This window comes from Macaca nemestrina, chromosome 19 (assembly GCF_043159975.1).
Source record: "Macaca nemestrina isolate mMacNem1 chromosome 19, mMacNem.hap1, whole genome shotgun sequence".
In the NCBI taxonomy this organism is placed as follows: Eukaryota; Metazoa; Chordata; class Mammalia; order Primates; family Cercopithecidae; genus Macaca; species Macaca nemestrina.
The window spans coordinates 77,273,171-77,300,067 of record NC_092143.1 but is presented as its reverse complement, the minus strand read 5'-3'; positions in this window follow the sequence as shown (position 1 = coordinate 77,300,067).

The window sequence follows — 26,897 nt, the reverse complement described above, 5'->3', positions numbered from 1 at the left end:
TAGTTCTGTAAAGAATATCATTGATAGTTTGATGGAAACTGCGTTGAGTCTATTAATTGCTTTGGGCAGTCTGGCGATTTTAACCATGTTGATTCTTTCTATCCATGAGTGTGGAATGTTTTTCCATTTGTTTGTGTCATCTCTGATATTTTTCAGCAGTGTTTTTTAGTCTTCATTGTAGAGATCTTTCACCTCCCTGGTTAGTTGTATTCCTAGGTATCTTATTCTTTCTGTAGCAATTGTGAATGAGACTGAATTCCTGATTTGGCTCTCAAGGAGGAGTGCGGAGTGTAAATGTAGGGTTGTGGTGAGTCTGCCTGCCTGGCAGAGGATCCATGCAGGGCAGTTAAACATGCATACCTGGTGCTCTGGAGATACAGATGTGGAAGTCACCAGCCTGTATGCACATCACCTTCTACAAAATGCTGTTCGAGTATAGGTTCCATCTTGATGGCATGTGATCTGTTCATATACTAGTGAAGCTCCAATCCAGGCAGGTCACTAAGTTTACATTCCTTTCCAGGACTATGATTCTGGGATGCTATGTGTTTCAGTTTTCCTTTTTTTTTTTTTTTTTCTTCTTGAGACAGAGTTTCCCTCTGTCACCCAGGCTGGAGTACAGTGGTGTGATCTTGGCTTACTGCAACCTCTACCTCCTGGGTGCAAGTGATTCTCCTGCCTCAACCTCTTGAGTAGCTGGGATTACAGGCACCCGCCATCACACCAGGCTAATTTTTGTATTTTTGGTAGAGCTGGGGTTTCACCATGTTGGCTAGGCTGGTCTTGAACTCCTGACCTCAGGTTATCCACCCACCTTGGCCTCCCAAAGTGCTAGGATTACAGGCGTGAGCCACCATGCCTGGCCCAGTTTTCCCTTTTTTCTTTCACGCCTTAGGAAAAGAATTGATTAAAACATTTCCTTTATGCTCTTAAATTTCTCATCTGCTTTCAAAGAATTAAGCATATTGTTATAGAAGAAATGTTCTCTTCTAAAAATAAATCTGTAAACACACATAAAGGCCTATAAAAATCAGATAAAACAAACACATAGTCTACCTTGTTGCCACCATATGGTTTTGGCATTTCACCCAAAATAGGCTGTAATAAGTTCAGATTGAGAAATCTAACTCTACCCTCCTATTATTAATCCTTGCTGTCATAGAAATTCATGGTTTGGGAAGAGACTCTGGTGTATAGAGGACTGAGATGCTTATTAATGTGAATGACCAGATCTGCAGAACCTCAATATTGGGAGGGCAAGATGGAAGAAGCAATCTAAATCCTAGACATGCTCAACTAAGGAGAGCAGACAGTAATACCAGCCGAGACCATGTAGTGGGAAGGGAATTCAGGCGGATGTGCCCTGCTAGACCCCTGTGGTCTTCTGACTACAAAGGGGTAGGCCTGCATTCTACACAATGGAAAGTACTGCAGAAATCTCACTAACAACTGCTATAAAGTAATGCATAGAAAATACTCAATATTAATTTGCATGTCAAAATGTTCCCAATTTTTGTTCTAAAAATAAATAACCTCCAGGTCAATGAAGTGGGTCATTTAAAGCATTTCTGTTTGCGAATTTCACTGCTTCCCACCACCTTTTATTTCTTTTTTCATCTGGACTTTTGCTCTGTGAGATCTGCTTGCACTGTTGTAAGCAAGCCCACTGCAGAGAAGGACCTTGGCATTTGTCTCATCTGGAAGAGTGTGGCCAGGGCACCATGAGCCAGGTGACCTCTGGGCATGAGCTCAGGCACATGATCTCCCTTCCAGTCTAGCTCCACCCAGACCGGGTGCCAGCGAGGCCTTGTACCCTCACTCCTAACTTGCCCCGATGTTGGCTGAGTTCCAGGGCAGCCAGCCAGGCTTTGCTTCCTTTCCCAACTATAACTCTGCTCCTGAATTCCTACCTCTGAATTTTGTTACAGCTCCTTCCTTCCCCTCTTCCCCGACAGTTGTTCTCCCCAACTGTGGGAAACCTCAAGGACAATCTCCCACAGACAGTCAGTTCAGGAACTGCTGCTGAATGAGCCTCTGGCTCGGGAGGTGAGTTTGGCCAATCCAGAGAAGACTCACTCTAGAAACCCACTTTCTCAATCGACAGCACCCTCTAATAAAAGTCTAGAAGTTTGCCGCAGCATCTCAAACCTAAGGATGTAAGGCTTAAAGGATACCTGGATTCCAATAGCCAGATTTGCTATTTGGCAAGATAAATCACGAATCTGATTAGAGACATGTAATTAGAGACACATTTAAAACTAAACAGCCTTATTTAAGCACCATTCTGCAGGGGATGCTGTTTTCTGAAAAGCCACTCTGGGTGTCAGATTCCACATCAATTGCTCTTTAAAGAATGAAGGTAGATGAAGAAAGATGGGAAAATGTGAGTTGTCACAAAATCACCTTACCAGATAACGTTCAACTGGACATCTCACTCTTGCAGACTGCCATGATGCTGATCATTAAACGAGTCGCAGCTTTCGGCAGCGTGGCCTCTTTTGAATGACATGCTTTTTAAGAAGGTTCTCAATTCTGCCTTTGCCTAATTCTGCCTAGGTCCTCCTGACAGCTTTCCCACATGAGCCATCTGTCCACTGTCTATATTCCTCTGGTCATCTGACCTACCTTTGTGTACTGAATACGCCTTCCTTCTTTCTCATGAGCTCCAGCCTTGAGTTTCTGCAAACAGCCTGGTTCTGACCACTCTGCTGCTCAGTGTCTTTGGATAGGAAGTGTCCTATTTATTTTTTCCTGCCCTGCTCTGTCCACCAAAGCCACTCCAGGCAAACGCTTTCTTCTTGACCTCCACTCAGGCCTGCCCTGGACCTCAGCTCAGAGTAGCTTGAATGTAATTGGCCGTCATCCTTCTGTTTCAGATGACCATCGTTCGGAGTATGCTATGGAGGGGTTTTTCTAGGAATTCTATTCAAAGGACTAAAGAGCTAATTGAAAGATGGAAACTACTAAAATAACCTTACAGAATAAAGCATATACAGTTTAAATATATACTTACTTCCACCCCAAAACTGTAAATGTGTGACGATGTGCGTCAGGTGTTGCATGTCTTGCTGAAACACTTGGTTAGGTGTAGCAAAGAAAATTGGGCCTCCGTCATATCCAGACTTTCCTGTGTGTTCATGACTTTGTGCCCCATCCAGTTCCTACTCCCTCCTGATAGGCACATGCTTTATGCCTTTATACTGACTCTGGGGGATCCTCAGCCTCTCTCATACTGCAATTTCTCAGTGTTTAGACTTGAAGTACAGTCACTTCATCGGCCATTCATATAGTTTAGCTATCTAAGACTCCACAAGCTATTACACAAATCCCTGCAAATCTCAAACTTAATTGCATTTATTTCCACCAAATTACTCTCAGCAAAAACATTAGCAGGAGCTGTGTATTACTCAAGGATAAATTCTCCACTTTCAGGTTGGATTCTCCTCAGTCCTAACACTTTCTGAATCCCACTACTGGAAATAGTCATGGGCATGGCAACCTGAGGGTTTGCCACTTAATCATTTCATATCCAGGTTTTTCATGCCTCCCTGTAATTCTGTTTACTCGATTATGTGAACCAGGAAATTAGCTCCTTGGTGCATGGTGAGATTTGTCTGTGGTCCCAGCAGCAGCTCCCCTTGTTCCCACACTCCTACAGCCCTGGATGCTGCTGCCATTGCCTCATCTTCTCCTCTTCTTTTCTTTTTTTCTTTCTTTCTTTCTTTTTTTTTTTTTTTTTTTTTGAGACGGAGTCTGGCTCTGTCGCCCAGGCTGGAGTGCAGTGGCGCGATCTCGGCTCACTGCAAGCTCCGCCTCCCGGGTTCACGCCATTCTCCTGCCTCAGCCTCCCGAGTAGCTGGGACTACAGGCGCCTGCCACCACGCCCGGTTAATTTTTTTTATTTTTAGTAGAGACGGGGTTTCACCGAGTTAGCGAGGATGTTTTCGATCTCCTGACCCTGTGATCCGCCCGCCTCAGCCTCCCAAAGTGCTGGGATTACAGGCGTGAGCCACCATGCCTGGCCCCTCTCTTATTTCTAATCTGTGACTTGCCTTTTTCTCTTTTTTCATTTCTTTTTTCTTTTCTTTTTTTTTTGTAGAGATGGGGTTTTGCTGTGTTGCCCAGGCTGGTCTTGAACTCCTGGACTCAAGTGACCCACCTGCCTGGGCTTTTCAAAGTTCTGGAATTACAGGCACGAGCCACTGAGCTTCACCTTCCCTCTTTTATTTCTAAAAGCATAGCAACTTCTTCCAAAATGGTAAGGAATAAAATGTGAATAGCTAAAATGTTGCATGTTCTAGCATGTAAAATACTGGAGCAGGGATCTTTTAGATACTACCTAATGTGTTCTTTTGGTGGTGTGCTTTATTTCAATTAAATGTTCCCCAAGTAGCATGCCAAACACATTCATATGTTACAATTTGATTTGGGTGCTATCATTGTAACACAAACTAGCATCTTTTTAAAAAAACTGAGTGGTTATTGGTTACATACGTGGGTGTGATTTTATATTTTGCCACCAGCTAAATATGTGTGTAATAGTGAGAAAATGCAGTTTGGTAATAAAGATTTTTCTTTTATAAGACAACGCCCAGAAACATTGCTATGTCACTGCCAGAAACAAGAAGCAGTGTGGCAAAAATCTCAACATTAGGAAAGTCTCAACATTAGCTGGGTTCTCCCAAAATCAAAAGCCAAACAAAGCAAAGCTCTGTGCCAGTGTCCTATGTGGAAGTGTAATGTCAGGGAAGAAGAGTGAAGGGGAAAGGAGAGTGAGGAAGGGAAGGAGGGAAAACAAATTCCAGTCTGTATGTTACTCAACTGGCCGTAGCTTCTCCAGGAAACACAGCTGGTTGCTCTGTCTCATGGGAATCAGCCAACCTGCTGTTTGAAGCCACCGTGTCCACCGGGGAGAAGAAGAGCACCCATTTTTTGGCCAGGCTTTTCTCCAACTCCAGCCTGTCTCATGAAGGCTTAATGTTCCTTTGGGTTATGGAATTCAGCATCTCTGGGAGGTGCTGGAGACCAGCTCCTCCAGGGGTCCAAGCAGGGCAGATCTGCTGTGGGTCTCACTGTAGCAGGTGCATCAGAGATCATGCCTCAGCCTGGCTCTCATGTCCCACAAATTCCTGGAAGATGACTGCTGTCAGAAAATGAGACAATGACAGGGATGGTTCCAGAGTTTTAGGACTGTGAGAACAACACAAGCTGCTGCAGGGATCATGCAAACCCTAGTGGAATCCTGGGAGGGCAGGTGGGTCTGAGCAGATGTGAGAAGAGTCATAAGCACGGCCCGATGCATGAGCAGAGCAGGGCATGCGCATCACTGATCCCTTGGTTGTTGCTATGTAACCTCGAGAAGGTCAGGTCATCTCTTTGTGCCCCAGTGGTTGGAGCTGCAAATCCTCAGAAAGGGAGAGGGAAGAAGCCAAACACTGCCCCTGTGTGAAGGAACAGGGCTGGAAGTTCTCCTAGACTCACAGAACTGGAAGGTGATCTGTGATAATCTGGTCCAATGCCCTCATTTTCCACACGAGAAGCAGTCACAGAGGAGGGCCTAGGTCTTCTTTCAGGTATTTTTGAAGTATCTTACACCCATTCAACATTTACTTTTGACAAATAACTCTCACAGTTATCATCTCATTTGATTCTTTTCACGGCCGTTAAAGTAAACTCAGTAGACATTATCCGTATCTGCCAGTACTAGAAATGGAATCTGTGTCTGGACTGCAAAATAAGGATCTTGCTATTACACTTTCTCTCCTGTTTTTCTTGCAGCCCCTTTCAGCTGGATGTGGAAAGGCTTTCTAAGGCATTCTAATCAACCTACACTTGTTGTCTAAGGAGCCCAATGGTTTCCTGTCTGTTAACTCATCCAGTACTCAGTGGATAATAAATTCTAAGTGTTTTAAGTATTTTGGACAATGTGTTTAATCTGTGTTTCCTGGCAGGGAGTCAGGGTGGATTGGCCCAGGTGGTGTTAGTCCCATGAGCTACATTGTGACAGAGGGAATAGCAATTTGTTATTGGCACACATACAAATAGTAAATATCGATTGGGTCCAAGACAGGATGCCAAGAATCCGAGTTGGAGAATAATATTTGGAGATGAAATATAGCATCCAAGCCAGCAATGTAAGAGGTAGGTTTTAGTGGTTAAAGGGCAGAACCAAGGGTTCAGGGAACAAGAGCCCAAGGAATAGGGAGGTTGAAATAAAAGAGGAGAGAGATCTGAGTAAATGAACAAGAAGAGATGGTGGCAGGTTTTGACGTGTTCTGAGAATATATAGCATGGCTGAGTGGAGTCCATTTGAAGAGCTGGTCACAGAACACAAATAATGCATTTTCTGCTGTCCAGTGGAAAATTCTGAATTTGATAATTCTTTATTAAGTGCTTACTTTGGCTAAATATTTAAGGTTCAACTCTTAAAGTGCTTACATTGCATAAAGAAATATAAAGTATATACATATTCCTAAATCACAGGATAGTGTAAGTACCACATGAATAGTATAAACAACATACTCTAGTTATTCAGAGGAATAAGAGGTCTTTGAAGAGAAGAACATCATGCTTTGTGAATATTTATCTGGAGGCAGAATACAAAATAGATTGCAGGTGAAGTGACTGAGACAGAGAAATCAGTTACGAGATTATGGTAATAGTCCAGGCATGAGAAGAGTTTAGTACACATCTTAGCAGTAAATATGTTTTGGATTTACCCATTTAAGTCATCTTATTAGATTTATTTCCTTAAGGAAAAGGGCAAATATGAAGTACATTTAGCTCGTTAAGTCCATATGGAACTGAATATCTTTTTTTTTTTTTTTTTGAAACGAAGTCTCGCTCTGTTGCCCAGGTTGGAGTGCAATGGTGCGATCTCAGCTCACTGCAACCTCTGCCTCCTGGGTTCAAGCAATTCTTCTGCCTTAGCCTCCCAAGTAGGTGCCCGCTGCCATGCCCAGCTAATTTTTGTATTTTTAGAGGGTTTCACCATCTTGGTCAGGCTGGTCTGAATATCTTTTGAGTCACCCTCTCTTCATATACTGGGTTTGCTTTGTTCAGAAGGGCTGGAAATTAGCAGGCAGGTGTTAAATAAAAGAGCAATTATATTTGGAGGAGATGGTATGGTAACATATTTGTGCCTACATAAATTTTGAAATCAGACACATCTGAATTCAAACTCCAAATGTGTTTACCAGTTTGTAATCTCGGGTAAATCACTTAAAAGTTATCTGAACCTGCTTTCTCATCTGTAATATGGGAATAATAATATCAACCTAGTTGTCTTAAAGTAAAATTCAAATGAAACTGCATTATAGCTATCTCTCTAGACAGCCAACGCTCTAGAAATATAACCTCTTGTTACTGTACAATCATTTAACAGGTCACATTTCTGAGTCATCTTTCAGGCTAATGATGACTCTGGAAGATGAGCTGTAACTATGGAGCTCAGAGAACTACATTGGGCAGGACTGTATCCCTTTCCTATTAGGCATAATTGAAGTTGCTGTGAAAACGAATATTGCATCCATCTATTTCATGCTGTGAACTTTACTTTTAAATCATGGTAAGTTCCTCACTTTTATACTTGAAACTAAGACTATCAAGTCAATTTAACATCTATATCAACACAAAATCAAGTGTCAATCCACGTTATCTATCTTAATAGCTCCAACACTTAAAAATAGTTTTGAAAGGTTTAAATTAAAATACCAGGTACAAAAGTGTATGTCTGCCTTAGCATCTTTTTGAAGCGATTTCTTCTGTGTGTGAACATGTGAGTGCACATAGTTTTGCTGATTAGATCTAAGACATGTCTGAGAATAATTAGACCTCCAAGAATGTGGAAGAGGATTACCTGTTTCTCCTTAGTTTCATGTGACTAAACCCAATGAAGAAGATAATATCCCTGAAAACACTTTGATGCAGAATTTAGGCTACGAAGGAGGAGAGGGACACATAAAGCCGAGAGAGACAGAGGTTTGTTAACAGAAGTGGTTGGTATCCATCAGGTGTTCTGGTCTTTTACCCTGTGATGACTAAGTAAAGCAGGCATCTAATGGAGTTCAACTGTTATCTTTGGTGTTTCCAGGCCCTTCATTAGGGAATCTTTATCCATCTTTTTCCTCTTTCCTGACCCCCAAAACTGGCTATAAATATCAGCACCCATATACACACAAAGACAAAAATTCTTAGATTAATATCAATCTGAGATTACTAAGCCATTTATTTGTATAAAACAGCATTGGGATTGACATGGTTTGGCTGTGTCCCCACCCAAATCTCATTTTAAATTCTAGTTCCCATAATCGCCATGGGTCGTGGGAAGGACCAGGTGGAGATAATTGAATCGTGGGGGCAGTTTCCCCCATGCTATTCTCATGATAGTGAGTGAGTGCTCATGAGATCTGATGGTTTTATAAGGGGATTTCCCCTACTTCACTCAGCACTTCTCCTTGCTGCTGCCTTGTGAAGAAGGACGTGTTTGCTTCCCCTTCTGCCATGATTGTAAGTTTCCTGAGGCCTCCCCAGCCACACTGAACTGTGAGTCAATTAAACCTCTTTCCTTTATAAATTACCAGTGTCGGGTATGTCTTTATTAGCAGTGTGAGAATGGACTATTACAAAGATTCATCCAGAAAACAAAAATGAATTATCTACAAGAACCTACAGTTTTAAACAAATGTCAAAGCTGCCTCTTCTATGAGAAGAATGAGGAAAAACTTTAACATATAAAAATATAACTTGTTGGCCAAGTCAGGAAAAATTAAAAAACATGGTAAGCATGTTGGTTTGCAGCATGTCTCCAGGAAGCGTATTTCAGACCCATTGGCTCCAGTTTGAGGGGATAGTACAGAAAAGAACAACAACAAAAGAAACTCCCTGAAAAAACTGGCTTATTAAACAGCTCACTGAATACTAAGGATAAGGCTTAATGATCTGTGTGACTCTTCCAGGCACAGACCACCTAGCTTGCATCAGCAAATGCCTTTGATTAGCCTGGCCAGCAGAAATAACCTACTGAGCCTTGAGTAGATGTGGCAGACAGAAATCTAAACATCACCCAAAGCAGTGAAGTCCCAGGCATTAATCTTCAACAAATATTTATTGAAATCTGGCAGTCCTGACATGCTTATTCCAGGAGAAGCTGACAAACTAAAAGAGGGAGAAAGAGAGACAGGCATGTGACCGAGCACAATTTATTTTCACAAGCTGTATGCTAGAGAACAAAGACCTAGGAGAGCACATCAAAAAAGGCACTATGTTCTGGCTTGGGGCTTGGAGTTGTCTGGAAGAACTCACAGAAGTGATGACATTCGAAGAAGGCCCGAGGAAGTAAAGAAATTCACTAGGCAGAGAAAGAGGGGAAGGACATTTTACATCAGAGTGGGAACAGCATGAGCATGTCATGGCAGCAAATAGCATATGGCACTTTTATGACAGAATGTAGGATGCAGAGGTGGGAAGGTGGCAGAGGACATTCAAAAGTGATGTTGCAGTCATATTCTGAGGGATCTGACAGGCGAGCTGTTAAGAAATATGGACTCTATAAGTATTATGAAATCATTGAATCATTCATTCATTGAAATGGTATTTTCGGAGGACCTACTATGTGCTAAGTACTGTGTCAGCCTCCGAAGATTAAAATGAAAAGGAAGGCCCTCCGGGGACTCAGAATCTCATAGGGAGAAAGGCAGGCAAACAGTCCCAGAACGGTTAAGTTTCATGCGAAGACAAAGGGGGGTGTACTGGGGAACTGGGGAGAAGAGATTTAGTCTGCCTGAAAAGTTTGGGAAGAATCACATAGACAACTATGTACGTAGATTTTTTTGTGAGTGCCGGGAACTGTTGTACTACACATGTGCATATATTCATTTAATTGCACAACCATGCACGAGATAGGCTCTCTTGTGTTCTCATCGTGGTCTTATGTAGGTTGTGACAGAAACAGAGAGTTTCAGTGAGTTGTGTGTTCACATGGCTTGTGGGCAGTAGAAGTAGGATTTTAAGCTGGCAGCCTGGTTTCAAGCCTGGACATTTAAAGACTGCACCCTATTGTCTCTTCAGGACAAAATTAATTTGATACGCGACTTATGGTGAGAAAGTTGCCTGCCTTTTGCCTTCGTTCTTTTCTCCTGTCCTTCCTCTACCTCCCTCCTTCTTTCTCCCTTCTCTTTTTCTTGCTTTCTAAATCCCAAACTACATTCCTCCAAATCCCAGGATTCTCAGAGGTAGGGGTGTGTGTGTGTGTGTGTGTGTGTGTGTGTGTATTTAAGTAGAAGAGTAAGGCAGTTGGTCGGGGAGGTTCAGAGGCCAGGGAAGACTCTTCTGCTCTTTGATCCTTACTTCCCGGTTTACGAGGTCAGGGTGGAAAGAGGATCAGAGGAGATGGCCTCCGAGGATTCCTAAGACATTTTGTGCTTGGAACACAGCTCAACAATGAAAGAAATTATTACTGCTTCCAAAGTAATAATGAGGGAACGCTGATACCTTTCAAGGAAGGAAAGTGTATTATCATCTGCTGAATGTGAAAGACACTTGGAAACAATCGCCAGTAATCTTCAGGGCCTCCTAGAGAAAACTTCTACAGTTTAATATGAGGGCACCCCTCAAACACAGTGAAATACATGAAATTGAAATGGCACCACCCACCTCTCTCAGCACCTATCCTACAGCCTACTCTTTCTTCCAGCTAGCAATCAGCTAATTCCCGTGGATGTGCTAACTGATGACAGCAGGGAGATTTACTGGGATGAGGAACCCTTAAACACCAAAAAAACCTCTAAGATCAGACGGAATAACAGGTTAATAGAGTGAATCCAGGCATGGTGACAGGCATGAGACAGATACTTGAGAGAGAAGAGTTTGCACAGAACCATTAAATTGACATCCCACGGAGGGCTCCTAATGTGTCTAGGTGTACTGCAAGCCCTCCACAGCCACTCTATATCCTCTGCGTGATGAGGTGGGGCATAAGAAAACACATTCTTTAATTAATCTATTAATATAGTTTGAATATTTGTCCCACCCGAATCTCATTTTGAATTGCAATCCCCAGTGTTGCAGGTGGGGCCTGGAGGGAGGTGTTTGGATAACTGGGGCAGATCCCTAATACAGCTTGGGCCATCCCCTTAGTGATAAATGAACTCTCTTTCTGAGCTCACAGGAGATCTGGCCATTTAAAAGAGTGTGGCACTTCCCCTCCCCCGACTTTCTCTCTCTCTTGCTGCTCCTTTCGCCATGTGAAGTGCCTGCTCCCCCTGTCCCTTTCACCATGAGTAAAAGTTTCTGGAGGTCCCCCCAGAAGCAGATGCTGCTGTGCTTCCTGTACAGCCTACAGAACTGTGAGCCAATTAGATTTCTTTTCTTGTAAATTACCCAGTCTCAGGTGTTTCTTTATAGCAGTACAAGAATGACCTAAGGCACCTATACTTTCACATGCTCACAAAACCTTCAGGATTTCCTGGGAAGACAAACTTGTATTTCCAAAATAAACTTTGGAGCTTGAAAATAAAAGCGGTCTGCTACTTTCCCGCATTTGGAGGTGAGCCTGCATCAGCAGCCCATGGCCATGAAAAGAGGCTCTTGGGAGTTGGTTGGTTTCACAGGATACTGATGGTGGAGAATGACTCCCAGGCCACCAGCACAGGTGCAGGAAGCACAGGCAGTTCATGTTGGAGGGGGGTGTTCATAGCAAAACCTACCAGGGGATTACAAAGTAATACAACCTCATTTGTAAAGAAAAGATAAATACGGTGATCCTCAGGCATTTGCTTCAGTCGAGTAAAATAGAAATTCAGTAGCCTCATTGCCCATAAGCTGAACACAGAAAAGGCCCTTCATCTCTACTAATGTTTTGTTGCCCTAGACATGATGGTTTGCTGGGGAAGAATTTTGCATTAAAAAGCCCCCTTCTTGTTTCTTTTTCAAATTTGGAGAAGGAAAAATTACACATAAGGAAATTTGGTTTCAAAAATTCACAGGTGTAAGTATCAGTTAGCTTTTGCTGAATAACAAACAGCCCCAGAAATTTGTGACTTAACAAAACAACCATTCACTTAGCTCATGATTCTGTAGGTCAGTAATTTCAGCTCATCCACGTGACCCTTTGGGTCTTGACTGGGCTCACTCATGTGTCTGAGGTCAGCTGCCAGATGGGCAGCTCAGGCTCTGGGGGCTTCTGGCTGTCAGCAGGGCCAATAGAAAAACTGCAGGATAGCCTGGGCACGCATATAGGGAAGGGCAGAATTGTGCCCATTTTTGCAACTAACAGTGATACTATTGTGTGCCTCTATAAGACACAAAAATATTGAGGGTAGAAAAGAAGACAGAAATCTTGACATTATAGCTATTTCTTTATTACTGTTCTTACTGAAACAGAATCAGTTTCAAGAGAAGCTTGTTTTCTTTACACCAGCCTAAATCACCTTAGCATATAATATTATATAAAATAGTATAGAATATATTATTATATATTATGTGTATATAAAAGAAATATATTAAATATACATTTGTATTTGTATATTATAGAAATATATAACATATTTATATATTATAGAAATGTATATTTATATATTTACTGTATTTCTACTTTAATATATAATATATTTCTTCTTAGTTATAAATATAATTATAAATATAATTCTTATTATATATTATATAATATGTAATATACTGTACATATTATATACTATACATTATTATGTTATATATTATAATTCTTATATGTATTAGATGAAATAAATGCATATGTTATGTTAATGTAAATATATATCTATATATTATTATATATTATTTAAATCTATTATATATAGCATATAATATTACATTAAAATATACTTTTAGCTTGTTTTACTTTCTTCCTATGACTTCACCTTACTAGTCTTTCTAGTCAACTTCCATCTAATGTCAAGATTGGGCTATCACTGAAGAGAAAAGAGGGATCAAATTAAATATTAACATGTGTAATTCCTGCCAGCAATGGAATTGTTCATTTAATGCTTAGAAAACATAAACAATGTGCTCAAAGTTGTTTAAATGGGGAAAGAGTACAAAACCCCAATGTCTTGATGGTTAGTTTAATTCTCTATTTTTTAGACCATGCTGATTGCCTGAGCTGATTTTTATGAAACCAACCTAATGATGTAGTTATTTTATTTTTCAGGGGGCAGAGTGTTCATGAACAGTGTCAGGTCCGAAGGAGAGCTCTGTGCTAGAATAAAACAAAATCACCCAGTAGATCAGAATCTACTGACGAATACTTCAAGTGGCTAATGCTGCTTGCCGGTTTCAGCAGCTCTGGTCGGCTTTGGCCCCTATGCCTGTACTGTTGGCTAGAATTTTTGGGGGGTTCTGGGGACTTTGTAGCTGGCAGTAGTGTTCATGCCTCTACTCTACTGGCAATAGCAATTAGAACTGGTCCAGGCTGCACAAAAGAGCAAACCACAAATTACAATTGCATGAGCATCATTTTCTCATGGAACTGTTCTCGCATCACAGAAGTTGAGTTAGGCAGACAGGGCCAGGAAGGAGCCTCGTAGGTTCACTAGCAACCCAGATTTTGTCTGTCTGCAACTTTAGCTTGTCACTTCTATCCTCAGGGGCATCATAAGGCTTCTAAAGCTCCAGCCATTCTACCTGCCATCCAAGCAGTGAGAAGAGGAGAGGGAGAGGAAGACAAATAGGAGAACAGCTTTCTATACAGCATTCCTGGATGTCTCGCCCAACATTTGTTGGACGTTATGGGATGTGCCATCATACTTGTTGGCCAGGACTTAGTTAAATGGCTACACCTTGCTATAAGGAAGTCTGGGAAATACAGTCTTTCAGCTAGATACTTTCCCCCTGGACTGAATAAAAGCTGGGTTCTCTTACAAAGCACAAAAAGGGGACCGAATATTGGTTAGGCACCTGTTAATCTTTCACATAGGCCCACGCGAGATAGCTAGGGTTTGGTGAAATAAAATGCTGTTTCTCCTCAAAATACTTCTCTCTTCCTGATTGGGGAGGGGCCCTGTTCTCTGCAGAGAAATTCTTTCTCATGACAGGGCCAATATATCTGCCAAAAGACAGCAACAGGACTTCCCAATCGTTCTGTAAATTTAAGGGAGACTTTTTAAAAACTAAAATACAGTTGAACTCATGCGATTTTTTTTTTGCCATGAAGTTTCTTGTTAAGTATTGAACATTTAAAAGTAAATTTTGCCTAATGTGAAATAAGAAGAATGTTACTTGAAGCAACAAAAAATATAAAGTATCATTAGTCATTAGGAAATGGAAACTTTAATGAGATACCATTACATACCTACTGAACTGGCTACAATGAAAAATACTGACTATGGTATTTTAAAAGATTATTTATTAATAGTTGTCCAGGGGAGCAATTGGAACCCATGTCATTGCTGGTGGAGAGATAAAATTGTACAGCCATTTTGGAAACCTGACTGGTGGTTTTGAAAGATTAAACTCACTCTTACCATATTACCCCCAAATTCTACTTCTAGACATTGGCTCCAAAGAGCTGAAAACAAATGTCCACACAAAGTCTTGAACACCAGTGTCCATAGCAGCCTTAAACTAGAAGCAACAGGTATGTGTCAGCAGGTGAATGTGCATCAACAGGTGAACGGATAAATTGTATGATAGTCACAGAAAGGAATATTACTCAGCACTAAAAAGGGTTGAACTTCTGCCATATGCGATGACACTGGTGAATCTCAAAAATGTTAAAATATACTAAGCAAAAGAAACCAGAGACACAAGAGTACACACTGTATTCTTCCACTTACCGAGCATTCTGGAAAAGGCAGAATTATTGCAAGAGAGAGCAGATCATTTGTGACAGTGGGCCAAGGGTTGAGGAGACTGATGACAGTGTAATAAGAATGTTTAAATCTTAATTGTAGTGGTAATTATATGAGTATATTACTTGTCAAAATTCATTGAAGTGGGCATAATTTATTGCTTGTAAGTTATACATCAATCAAGTTGATTTTCAAAAGCAGCATCAGGATACTCCTCAAAAGAAATTACCCTCTTGCCCCCAAATAGCCTGTCATTAGCAAGGCCATTGGTGTCCACCCGGGAACCACATGACCCCTATTAGCTCAGGGATCCTGGACTGCAAAGAAGAACCTCACTTTCCCCAGGAGCTGGGAGCGGTGCAGGTAGTACCCCAAGGTGCTAAGTGTGTGTCATGGACCGAATTGTGTCCCTTATATTGTGTACCCATATATTGAAGCCCTAAACCACAGTGCCCCAGAATGTGACTATATTTGGTGATAGGGCCTTTTAACAGATGATTAAGCTAAAATGAGGCCATTAGATTGTGTCCTAATCCAAGCTGACTTATGCCCCTATAGAAAAAAATATTAAGACACAAGAGACACCAGTGAAATGCACAAAGCAGGAAGATGACTTAAGGTCACAGGGAGAAGGCAGCCATCTACAAGCCACAGAGAGGTCTCAAAAGAAATCTACCCTGCTGACACTTTGATCTTGGACTTCTAGCCTCCAAAACTGTGAGACAACAAACTGATGTTGTTTAAGCTACCCAGTCTGTGGTATTTTACTATGGCAACCCTTGAAAACTACTACAGTGTATATTTGAGAATGGTTAGTGAGACAAATCCTTTAGCTGATGTAATGGGAAATGAGCCAGGGGCTGCCTGAAAATTAATTTCTAAGTAGACACCACCCAAAGGACTGTGCATGATCATAGCTGTTTCCTTAACCTGTATCTAGGAAGAGTCATTAATGACAAGATTGTCAAATGTTGAGCATAGAAGGGACTACTTGACGCAGGGTATGCAAATGGGCTAAACTCCGGGGCCAGGATGACTCCTCAAGCTTAATGAGAGCCTCATGTGAACTGCTTACTCCCAGGTCCTCGACGTCATGTCCAAGTGGGGGTTGTACCAATTCCAGAAAAACTCTAAAGAAATGAGCTATCTGCTTTATACCACTGCGTCTGTCTTTGCATATATTCTTAGGAGATTAGTAAAATCTCTATCACTATTGAAGTGCGGGTGAGCTTGTGGTATAGGTTAAAAGCAACAATTACGGCAACATGGAGATGGGAATGGAAATGATCTTAACTGTGTGGTGTTGACTCATTAAATCCGTTTTTCCTGAGGCCCCACACTTGACTAGGTCCTAGAAGGTCAAATGCATCTGGGAAAAGCTACATATTCTAATGTCCTCTTGCAGATTCACAGGGAATATTTGCACATTAAAGGAATTGAAGAACGCTATATTTTAAAACTCAAAGAAAATATTTCCCAAAGCCTTATGATCAGAACCCCCTTTTTCTCCCCTACCTTTTGTTTCTCACATAGGACATTTTACAAGTCCATGAAATGTACTTTAGGAAATACTATATAAAATGAAAAGTTGATTAAATCACTACAGATGTACTTTCCAAAGGTCACTGCTATATTGGTGTCATATGCATGAAGTGATGACATCCTGATAGGTTTTTGCATCCTGTATGCATTTTACCTTAATTCAATAATTGTATTTCTATGAAGGTAAGATATGGGTGTACATTCAAATACAAAAATTAGTTTCTACATGTAGGGTTAATTTTACACTGTATAAATTTCTAATTTACATTCATAATTTGTCCTTTGCAGATGCAAAATTTGGTACCAAAATGATCATGTAGGAAAGCAGTCCGATGCTGGCAAAATAAACTACTCTGGGTATAATTAGCCACCTGGCATTCAATAAGTGCAGTTGACTAACTGGCTGGCTTACAAGTGGAGGCTGGAACTATTTCACTCTGTTTCCTCCCTGATACCATTTGTGGAGAAAATTTTTTAGGCATAATTTTTAGGGCAAAAATAGGAACATTAGGAAAACATATGAAATCTCCCAAAAGTAATTGCTTGGTCATCCAGGCTGGAGTGCAGTGGTGGGAACACGGCTCACTGCAGCCTTGACCTCCTGGGCTCAGGTGATTCTCCTGCCTCAGCCCCCCAAGTAGCTGGGACTACAGGCAAGAGCACCATGCCTGGCTAATTTTTGTATTTTATTGTAGAGATGGGATTTTGCCATGTTGCTCAGGCTGGTCTCAAACTCCTGAGCTCAAGCGATCCTCCTTCCTCGGCATTCCAAAGTGTTGGGATTACAGGCGTGAACCACCTTGCCCTAAAGTAATTTAATGACTGGCAGAAACTTGTTTTGGCCTAAGCCATTTTAAAAACGTTCAAAAGTGCAAACAACATATTTGCTATAGCATGTTCATTCCATAATGATCTTTGATTTTAAGATCAGTTCATTACAATCATTGATTGATTCCTGCCAGTGGCTTTGGAAAGCACATGGCTATTAAGTCAATAAAGGAACAATGCTAGGATGACCTGAATATAAATATTTAATAAGTTCAAGTATAGTCTTGGTGTGTCTTTCTTTCTTAGATCTGGATATGTCTGTGTTTACATAACCATGCAAAAGTGGCCAAAATATGCTTTTCAAAGTTATAGGCAACTGGTTACGTTCCCCAGTGGCACTCAGAATTCCCAGCTGTTCTGGGACTAAGCCAGATGTAACCCTGAATTTGATTAGAAACATTAATATTAGAAAAACTGACTATGTGATTATGACCAACACTAGGCATTACCACAGACCTCGGACAATTCCAATGAGAAAGAAAAAGTCAATTGAATGAGAAAAGAGTAAAAAGAATCAGAGTTTGGAAGCTCTTAATAGTCCACAGTTTTACTGAGTAGATATTAAGGCCTATACCCCTTATCCATTATGTGTAGAAATAATATCACTTCTATCCAGTGTATGTGAGGATGTATAAAAATTTACTTAGACTTTGCATGAAGCCATAACAGACATAAAACACATATCAAAAATTATGGACATTTCTTCCATATCATTTAGAATAACTGAGAAGGCCATATCATTTTCAATGCTATCAATGGATGACTGGAAGAAAGAAAGGAAAGAATTGGCAATTTGGACTTCACGCTAGGGGTAAGAGGATTTTCAAAGGGGTTCATTAATTTTAAAAAATGCTTATGGTATTGCCTTCACTGAAATGTGTTTATAATTAATCACTATTTTGTGGTTGAAGTGATTTTGAAATGTGTAATATGCTTTACATTGGTGCCCTACTGTATGTAGACTCTACTCCAGCTGCTCATTGGAATGGCCCAGCAGCGCTGGGAGTCATGGCTCATACCTGTAATTCCAACACTTTGGGAGGCATAGTCAGGCAGATCACTTCAACTCAGGAGTTCAAGACCAGCCTGGGTAACATGGTGAAAGCCAAACTCTACCAAAAATTACAAAAAATGAGGCTGGTGTGCTAACGCGTGCCTGCGGTGCCAGCTACCTGGGAGGCTGAGGCAGGAGAATTGCCTGATCCTGGGAGGCAGAGGTTGCAGTGAGCCAAGGTGGTGCCACTGCACTCTAGCCTGGGTGACAAAATGAGACCTTGTGTCAAAAAAAAAAAAAAAAAAAAAAAAAAAAGGAAAAAGAAAAGAATGTCTCAGGGGCCTTTGAAAGAACACCCAGGTACTCCACTACCTCTGCCAGAATAACTAAACTCTCACAGAGGGTAAGCACCAGGCAGGCCTCTACATTTTCCAAAGATCTGTCTACCCTGCTCTGTGATTCTGTGACCAGAGGGAGTGTAGGACTGCTGGACTATAATTCTTACCATTAGAGAATTATTCCATGCAGCCTCATGAATGCTAACCAATAATATTTACGTCTATTTGCGATACTCTTCATTAGAACAAGCTAATACACATTTTAAAAAATAAATGATGTGCTTGAGTGGATCACAAGGGAAAATCCTAAAATACCCCCAGTAATCGCCCTCATCAGTTTGCCCTAGATTACTTTTCAAAAAATGGAAATGTATATGTTAATGTGATATAAATCTATGTAAATTATATAGCCACATAATTAGCATCTTGAGGTTCTTTGCTAAGTTTCTCTTACGCTGTCGCTGTGAAGCTAGAAATTCTCAAACTGCCTGCAGAGGGAGGATGGTTTCCAATTAGGGTGTTTTCTCTTAACTAAATCATTAAGAGCTCAGTTGATTTGAGCAGCCTGTGGGTAAGAAAAGAGAAAAATGGTAATGTCCTCATTAGGGAATAATATGTTCATGCAGGAAAAGAATTAAGAATTCACAAAGATAAAAGAAAGAGAAATGGAAATGGTTTTTAAAGTATGATATCTCTTTAGTGGAATTCTGTTCCATGCCATCACTTAAAGAGATGAAGAAGTTTTGGCTTCTTCATATATTTGATATTAATCCAAAGTGATTCATTCTAATTCAGAATGCATCAACTCATTTAGACCTATAGAGATTCAAGGAAAAAATATGTATTGGAAGTAAAATACGTTCTTTACAATATATTTTGTTTTGTACTAAATAACTGTCCAAATGTATTCGCAGAGTGAGTTTACTTAGCTTTGACTTTGAGTCACTTAAAAGGGTACAGAGTTATTCCAAATACTGCTTATTAAGCTTTAGGTTTTTCTCTAGTTTTTGGCTTCCTTTATGGATCATATTTACCCCAGCTACTTTAGGAGATTATGAAGACTCACACAACTGCAGATTTAACTATTTTAGAATATTATTTATCAGCTGAAAATAATTTTAGGCCAAAAATTCTTGAAACCAGAAATCTCTTTCAATGTGCCAGATTAATTTCAAGGATGATCTATTCATTGAAAATGTTCTATAAAGCATTGTGGGTTAATTAAATAACTCATCTGGTAGAAATCCTGGAATTCAGAGGACACAGTTAATCCAACTTCAAAGAATATAAAAAAATAAGATAAACAAGAGGAAATGGAAAATAAATGAACATAAAATGACGCCGTAGTTTCCTCCTATAAACTGGTCATGGTTCTTTTCAAATGTCACTTGGTGTCTTTTTCATATTTAGGATGAAAAGATAAGACCAAAGCAGAAAACACACTCAAGTAGTTAAGTTTCAATGATATTTAAAAGCAGGAGACTACAACAGAACGCTGATGTGGCAGAGTTTAAAAAAGACGACATGTGCCTCGAGACAGATGTGCAGTTAACAAAAGTTGTCCTTTGTTGTTTTGGTTTTTTGGTTCTGTTTCATCCTGAAGGCTCAGGAAAAAAGACAAGAATATTTATGAAAGGAAACAGATCCTACCCAATTATCTCTCCACAACCTTTATTACTTTAAGATACCATTGATGAAAGAGCCAAGTTGACAACTCTGAGACATTTAGGAAAAAAATTGATCAGATTTGAGACTTACCACAAGAGGCTTCCCATGCAAGCAGAGTGAGCCCCAGGTCTCTCTGGAAATTACCAAAAAGATATTTTGAAAAGTGTACAACCATACCTGTGTTGTTAGTGGCCCGGAAACATTAAGGAATACCTAGAAGATAGAAGTGGATGGATAAATTTAATGCAAAAAGAAGAGGAAACTGTAGCTAAAGTTTCTGTAGTTAAAGAAATAACATTACCAAGAAGAAGCGAATGTTTGAGGAAAACGGAGCATAAGTAATAGAAAGACCAAGCTGGAAAATCCTCATTACTAATTTCAGAGAAAATAGAATTTGCTCAATAAACAGAATAGAACCTTAAAAACGGTCACAGTGTTTCAGAGAGACTGATCTAGAGGATATCACGGGAAACACGTGAGAAAAGGTTATTTGCTTATTCATGTATTCACCAATTTGAAAAATGTCTATTAGTGTCTATCACGTGCCAGGCACCATTCTAGATATCAGGGATAAGGGAGTAACCAAAACAGAAAAAAAATTTCTGCCCTCTTTAAAATTAAAAAAGGGCATGATATTCGCTAATTAATTAATAAGATGTGGTATATCATCAGTACATAAAATATTATGGAGAAAAATAAAGCAGAGAATGGAGTAAGAGAGTGATTGGTGGGGTTGGAATCTTAAATAGAAGGACCACAAAAGACATCACTGAGATCTGAATGAATTGGGGAAGCAAGTCACCCACATATCTGGAGGAAGAGTATTCCAGGTGTAAGGGAGAAGTGCAAATGTCCTGGGGTGAGTGTGGTTGAAATAGAGTGAGGGAGAAGGTGATGTGTGGAAGAGGTGATAAAAGAATTGGCGGGGGTCCCTATCAAACAGGACTTAATAGGCCATGGCAAAGACTTCAAATTTTATTCTGAATGAGATGGGAAGCCATTGGAGTATTTAAAGCAGAGGAATGCAATGATGTTACTTACATTTAAAAAAAAATCACTCTGAACTTCTTCTATGTGGAGAACAGATATTGGGGACAGGGAGGGCAAGGGATATGACGAGTTAGGTTATTTTCATAGTCCAGTTGAAGGCCAGGTACAGTGGCTCGTGCCTGTAATCTGAGCACTTTGGGAGGCTGAGGCAGGTGGATCACAAGGTCAGGAGTTCAAGATCATCCTGGACAACATGGCGAAACCCTATCGCTACTAAAAACACAAAAATTAGCCAGGTGTGGTGGTGTGTACCCGTAATCCCAGCTACTCAGGAGGCTGAGGCAGGAGAATCGCTTGAACCCAGGAGGCAGAGTCTGCAGTGAGCTGAGATCGTGCCACTGCACTCCAGCCTGAGCGACAGAGCGAGACTCTGTATCAAAAAAATAAATAGATAAAAATTAAAACAGTCTAGTTGAGGGGTGATGTGCCTTAGATCTGGACGTTATAGATAAATAAACTTGGTGAGAAGTAATTGAATTCTGGCCTGGTGGAAGTTTGAATAAAGTGTGCTTGGAAATAAAAATATATGATTTCCTGAAACATACATATATACATTCATTTATACATACATCAGTGGATAGGCTGAATTTAAAAACTGGACAATTTATCACACTATTCAGAATGGAAAAAAAAAGCAGAGTTGAAATTATTAATCTAGAAGGTGAAGTTAAGGAAACATCGTTATAATTCCCAAAAGACAAAAAGATTAAAATTAAAAAAAAAATTTAAAAGCCATAGAGGATAGATACAGGGGATTAAAAATATATCCAGTAGGAATTTTCAGCAAGGAAAAACAGGGAAAAGAAGAGAAGAAATAAGGAAGTAACAGAAAGAAAACTCTTGGAGATTAAAAAACAGAACAGGAATCTTCCGACTGGAATTTCAAATACTAAGACAGGCTAACGAAAACAACAAAAAGCTTCTTGGACAGAGAACTCTAGAGAGAAAGCAAGGTCTCTTACAAAGGAATGATAACAGACTAGCATCAAACTTCTAACTAGAAACCCTAGGTATTTTAGGTTAAAAAAAATTCAAAGTTCTGAGGGAAAACATATTTCGATTCTAGAATATCTTCATTCAGTCAAAATAACAATCAAATGTGAAGGCAAAACAAAACACGTTCGGACATGAACATTGGATGAAAATACCGCTCTACAGTACTTGTTAGGAACAATGAAAGGTCTGAGAGTTTACCCTACTTGCAAGCTAAGTTAGTCTACCAATTGCAGAGATGCTGGCAGAAGAAATGAGACTCCCAGTCAGAGACAAACAACTTCATTATTCACCGCACAGCAGGCAGCATGAGCTTCCTGTTTGCACTGGTACCTTTGTGCCTCCATAGGGGAGACACAGGGCTGCCCAGGTCGGTGCTGTGTTTACAGTGGGTCTGCATCACAGCCAAGGAACCCTGAGTTTAGGAAACCCCCAATGTTACGGAGGCTGCCAGTACCCCCAGCCACCTTTTCCTGTGGAGGAAGAAGCTATCTTTATTATCCTGGTCAGGAATCAAACTTGCTCTCTGCTGCAGAGGAAGACACTAATCTTGCTGTACAAATGTCCTTGAAAAGAGAGTCCTGGATAACACATGGAGAATTGCCTCCCACCCCTGCAACAATATTCTAGCAAGATAAAGGAATAATCCAAGAAAGAGGACAATACAGGATACACTGATGTAAAAATTAGTTACCGTTGAATATGACCAGGAGAAATGTATAACATTAGAAAGAAAATAAAATGGAATCGCTCTGAGATGGTTGGAAGACACCCCCTTGACCAGCAGAGTTTAAGTTGCATAGCCTTACATTTACATCTCATTCTATCTGGCTTATGGATGGAACCACATTCTAATTCTATAATGGATAAAGTTTGCATGACTTTTTAATGTGATAAATAACATTTATTTGGTTTGCTTATTCATTTTTTTTTTTTTAAGATTCAACCTTCAATCCAAGTCTGGAAGTTCTAATTACAAAACACAATCTCAGCATTACAAACTTAAACTTCTACAGCCAGATGTGACAAAATAAAAAGGATAAAACTTAACTTCCCACCACAAAAAAACTAGACAAAAAGGTGTGAAATAATTGTTTCAGACACTGACCAGCAGGCAGCCCAGCACTATGATGTCTAAAAAAAGGAAAACAAAGGAAGCCCTATGATAGTCCCATATTTCTGGCTGCAAGCAATTTCCCAAATGAAGGCATAGGTAGTGGAATTCCAGACAGAGCCCAGTGGCCTCAGTGGGTTGAGGAGACAGAGATCAGGGTTAGAGGTTGAGGTAGTCAGAGCTTGAAGGGCAGAGACACAGGAAAGAACAGAGTGATACCAAAGTGAAATTTCAGAAATCTGTGCAGTTATGCTCCAGAGTCTTTGCTGACTACTGGGCCATGCCTGCAAAGAGTATCTCTCTATAAAGCGGTGCAAAAAATGACTAGGTGAGCTGAACATTTCCAAGATCTCACAGCAGAGAGACATTCTAGATCAGAAAGACCAGAATGGAGAGTACTCAGTGATCACTCAGGACATTTAGTAAAGGCCTCAGATGGGTCACTTGTTGGCAGTAACAGAAAGGCTGCACTATTCCTGGAATAAAGGAAGAAAAAGCACGCTCTTGCTACCAAAAACGTAAAAAACAGTCCCTGAAGGATCAACTGCCATGCATGGAAGTTAACTGCATGCCAAAACACAGTTCAGCTCTCATAAAAGGAAAACAATACAATTCGGAGACTTAATACAAATGTGCAACCTCTAGAGTTACTTGATATGCCAAGAAGCAGGCAAATGCAACACACTACCAGAAGAAAAATCAGAAAATAGAAACAGACCCAGAAATTATTGCATGGATCGAGTTACCATACAAGGACATTGAAATAGATTTTCTAACTATGTACAAGTATTTAAAAGAAATATGCTCACATCAAAGAGAGAAATGAGAGACATAAAGTAGAACAGAATGGACCTTCTCGAGATGAACACTGCAATATCCGAAACAACAAAGTAGCCAGATAACATTAACAGCAGATTAGACACTGAAGAAGAAAAGATCAATGAACTCGAAAGAATAGTGATAGAATCTATCCAGAATGTGACGCATAGAGTGGGGAAAATTCTGAAATGCAAAATGAGAAGAGCCTCAATGACCTAGGAGACAATATTCAACAGTCTAACCATGTATACCTGGTGTTCCAAAAATAGAAAAGAAGAGGAAGCAGAAAAAAGTTTGAGGAAACAATGGTCAGAAATTTTCCAGATTTGTTGAAAAGTTTAAACCCATAGATCCAATCTGTCTCAAATAGATTAAATACAGTGCCCTTTCTCTCTCTCTGTTTCTCTCTCTACCTGTAACACACATACACCCCAAGTCATTTCATAATCAAATGACTGAAAATCAGTGGTAAAGAAAAAAAAATCTTAAAGGCAGAGATAGATATATCAGCATTGAAAGGAGACATGGAAGAATTTCTTAGAACTTTGAAATAGAAAAGGCCTTTCTAAGTATGACATGAAATTCAGAAACCATTAAAAAAAGGTTAAAAATTTTGAAAATACTCAGTTCTGTGAAAATGATGCCATGTTTGCAAATGGTTTCATTTTTCTCCTGGGTGTGAAGAAGACTGTGGTTCCCACCTCTCTGACAATTTTGGCAAAGAGATTTTGTTAGTTGTGGCTAGTGGAATATGGACTGAATTGACATACACCTCTTCTAGGACTGGCCCAGAAGAGTCTCCCATGCATGATCACAGTCCTCTCCTCTTTCTCCTTTTACAATAAACTTGGAGGTTTCTGTTGATAATGGCAGTGTCATAGATGGATAGAGCCTGGCTTTTAAATGACTACAAGGTTCAGAGTCCCTATCAGTGCCCCCGTCCCCTCCTGGCAAACAGTATTGACTATAATGAGAGTAAGCAATAAATTTTATTGTACTAAGCTAAGTGAACTATTCAGATTGTATGTTAACAGCAGCTAACATTTTTTTTTTTTCTTTTTCCTGAGACGAAGTCTTGCTCTGTTGTCCAGGCTGGAGTGCAGTGGTGCAATCTCAGCTCACTGCAACCACTGCCTCCCAGGTTCAAACAGTTCTCTTGCCTCAGCCTCCTGAGTAGCTGGGATTACAGGTGGGAGCCATCATGCCCAGCTATTTTTTTTTTTTGTATTTTTAGTAGAGACAGGGTTTCACCATGTTGGCCAGGCTGGTCTCGAACTCCTGACCTTGCGATCCCAAAGTGCTGGGATTACAGGCATGAGCCACCGCACCTGGCCAACAGCAGTTAGCATTTCTTACCCTGACAAACATGCATAATATTTTTAAACTTCTACATGGCAAAGGAAGATACAAATTGTAAAAATGTGTAATATATATCTTAAAGACCTGAAAATCAGTAAGAAAAAACCAACAGCACAATAGAAAAACAGGCAAAAGTTATAAATAAAAAGCGTGCAGGAAAAAATACAAATAGCATTTAAACACACCAGAAGATTCTCAACCTCACTCATCATGAAATAAATGCTAATTAAAATTGCACTTTGGCTTGTATTTTTTAAAGGCAAAGTGAAGCTCATTTTTAACTGAAACTTAAATACATTTAAAATAATAATTTATAAATTTCAAAAATAAATAAAAACGTCCCTCCAAAACATACATATGTACTTAGACATATGTTATTACTCTAATATAAAGTCATATTAGGTAAAGCTAAAATTGTAAAGTGTTATTCAAGAAATTAAATAACATTAAAATTAGAAGCATGTGATTAATCTTGAAAGCATTTTAATGCAAATATATTATTGAATCTTTTAATGTATGATCTTAAGAAAGAAAGTGAATCACAGCACCACTGTTGAGTCATCAGTGGTATATTGAGCAAATGTGTTCAGCTGCTGAAAAAGCTCTTTCTGACCTCATACCAGTCTTGGGATGGTGAGCAAACAGCATTCCAGATCTCTTCTATCGACATCATCAACTTCAAACACTTCTATCTTGTTAACATAGAGGAGACATTTTTCAACAACTTTTTTTTTTTTTTTTTTTTGGTAGCAGAGACTGAGATATTTTCATGAGTTGGAAACTGCAGTCCATCTCTGATTCATCTTTGATTTATTTAATTCCATCAACTAGGGATGGAATTTCCAATATATTGTCAGCTGCAGCATTTTCAACATTGCCTCATTGATGATTCAATTCTTTGGAAGTCTTTGAACTACAGTGAGGTTTAGGCTTGCAATAGAAGCTTTGTAACATCATATCAGACAATTTTCTGGGGCTCATGCAGCCTCAGTCCTATCTCAAATTGCACAGCATATAGTCTTTTTTTTGGGGGGGGGGGATATAAATTCATATAATTATGTAATTCTGAATTTAGAATGATTCGCAAAAATAATGGTTTTTTGTCATCCCATACCATATTTTACTACTTTAAAAGCACAATATGCTGGAAAATGGGATTAGAAAAACCGAGCATTATAACTTCTTCCATTTTCATATTCTGTAAATTGGCAGTAATAACTCATAGCTTTTGTGGGAGGATTACAGAGAGGATGAAAATAAAATATCTGGTGCATAGAAGGTACTCAATTCATCTTAGTTTGGTTTGTTTTTCTATTTTTCAAATAAAGATACAAGTATTTCTGTAGGACAAATTTGAGGTAGTATAAAAGAAAGGTGGAATTTTAGTC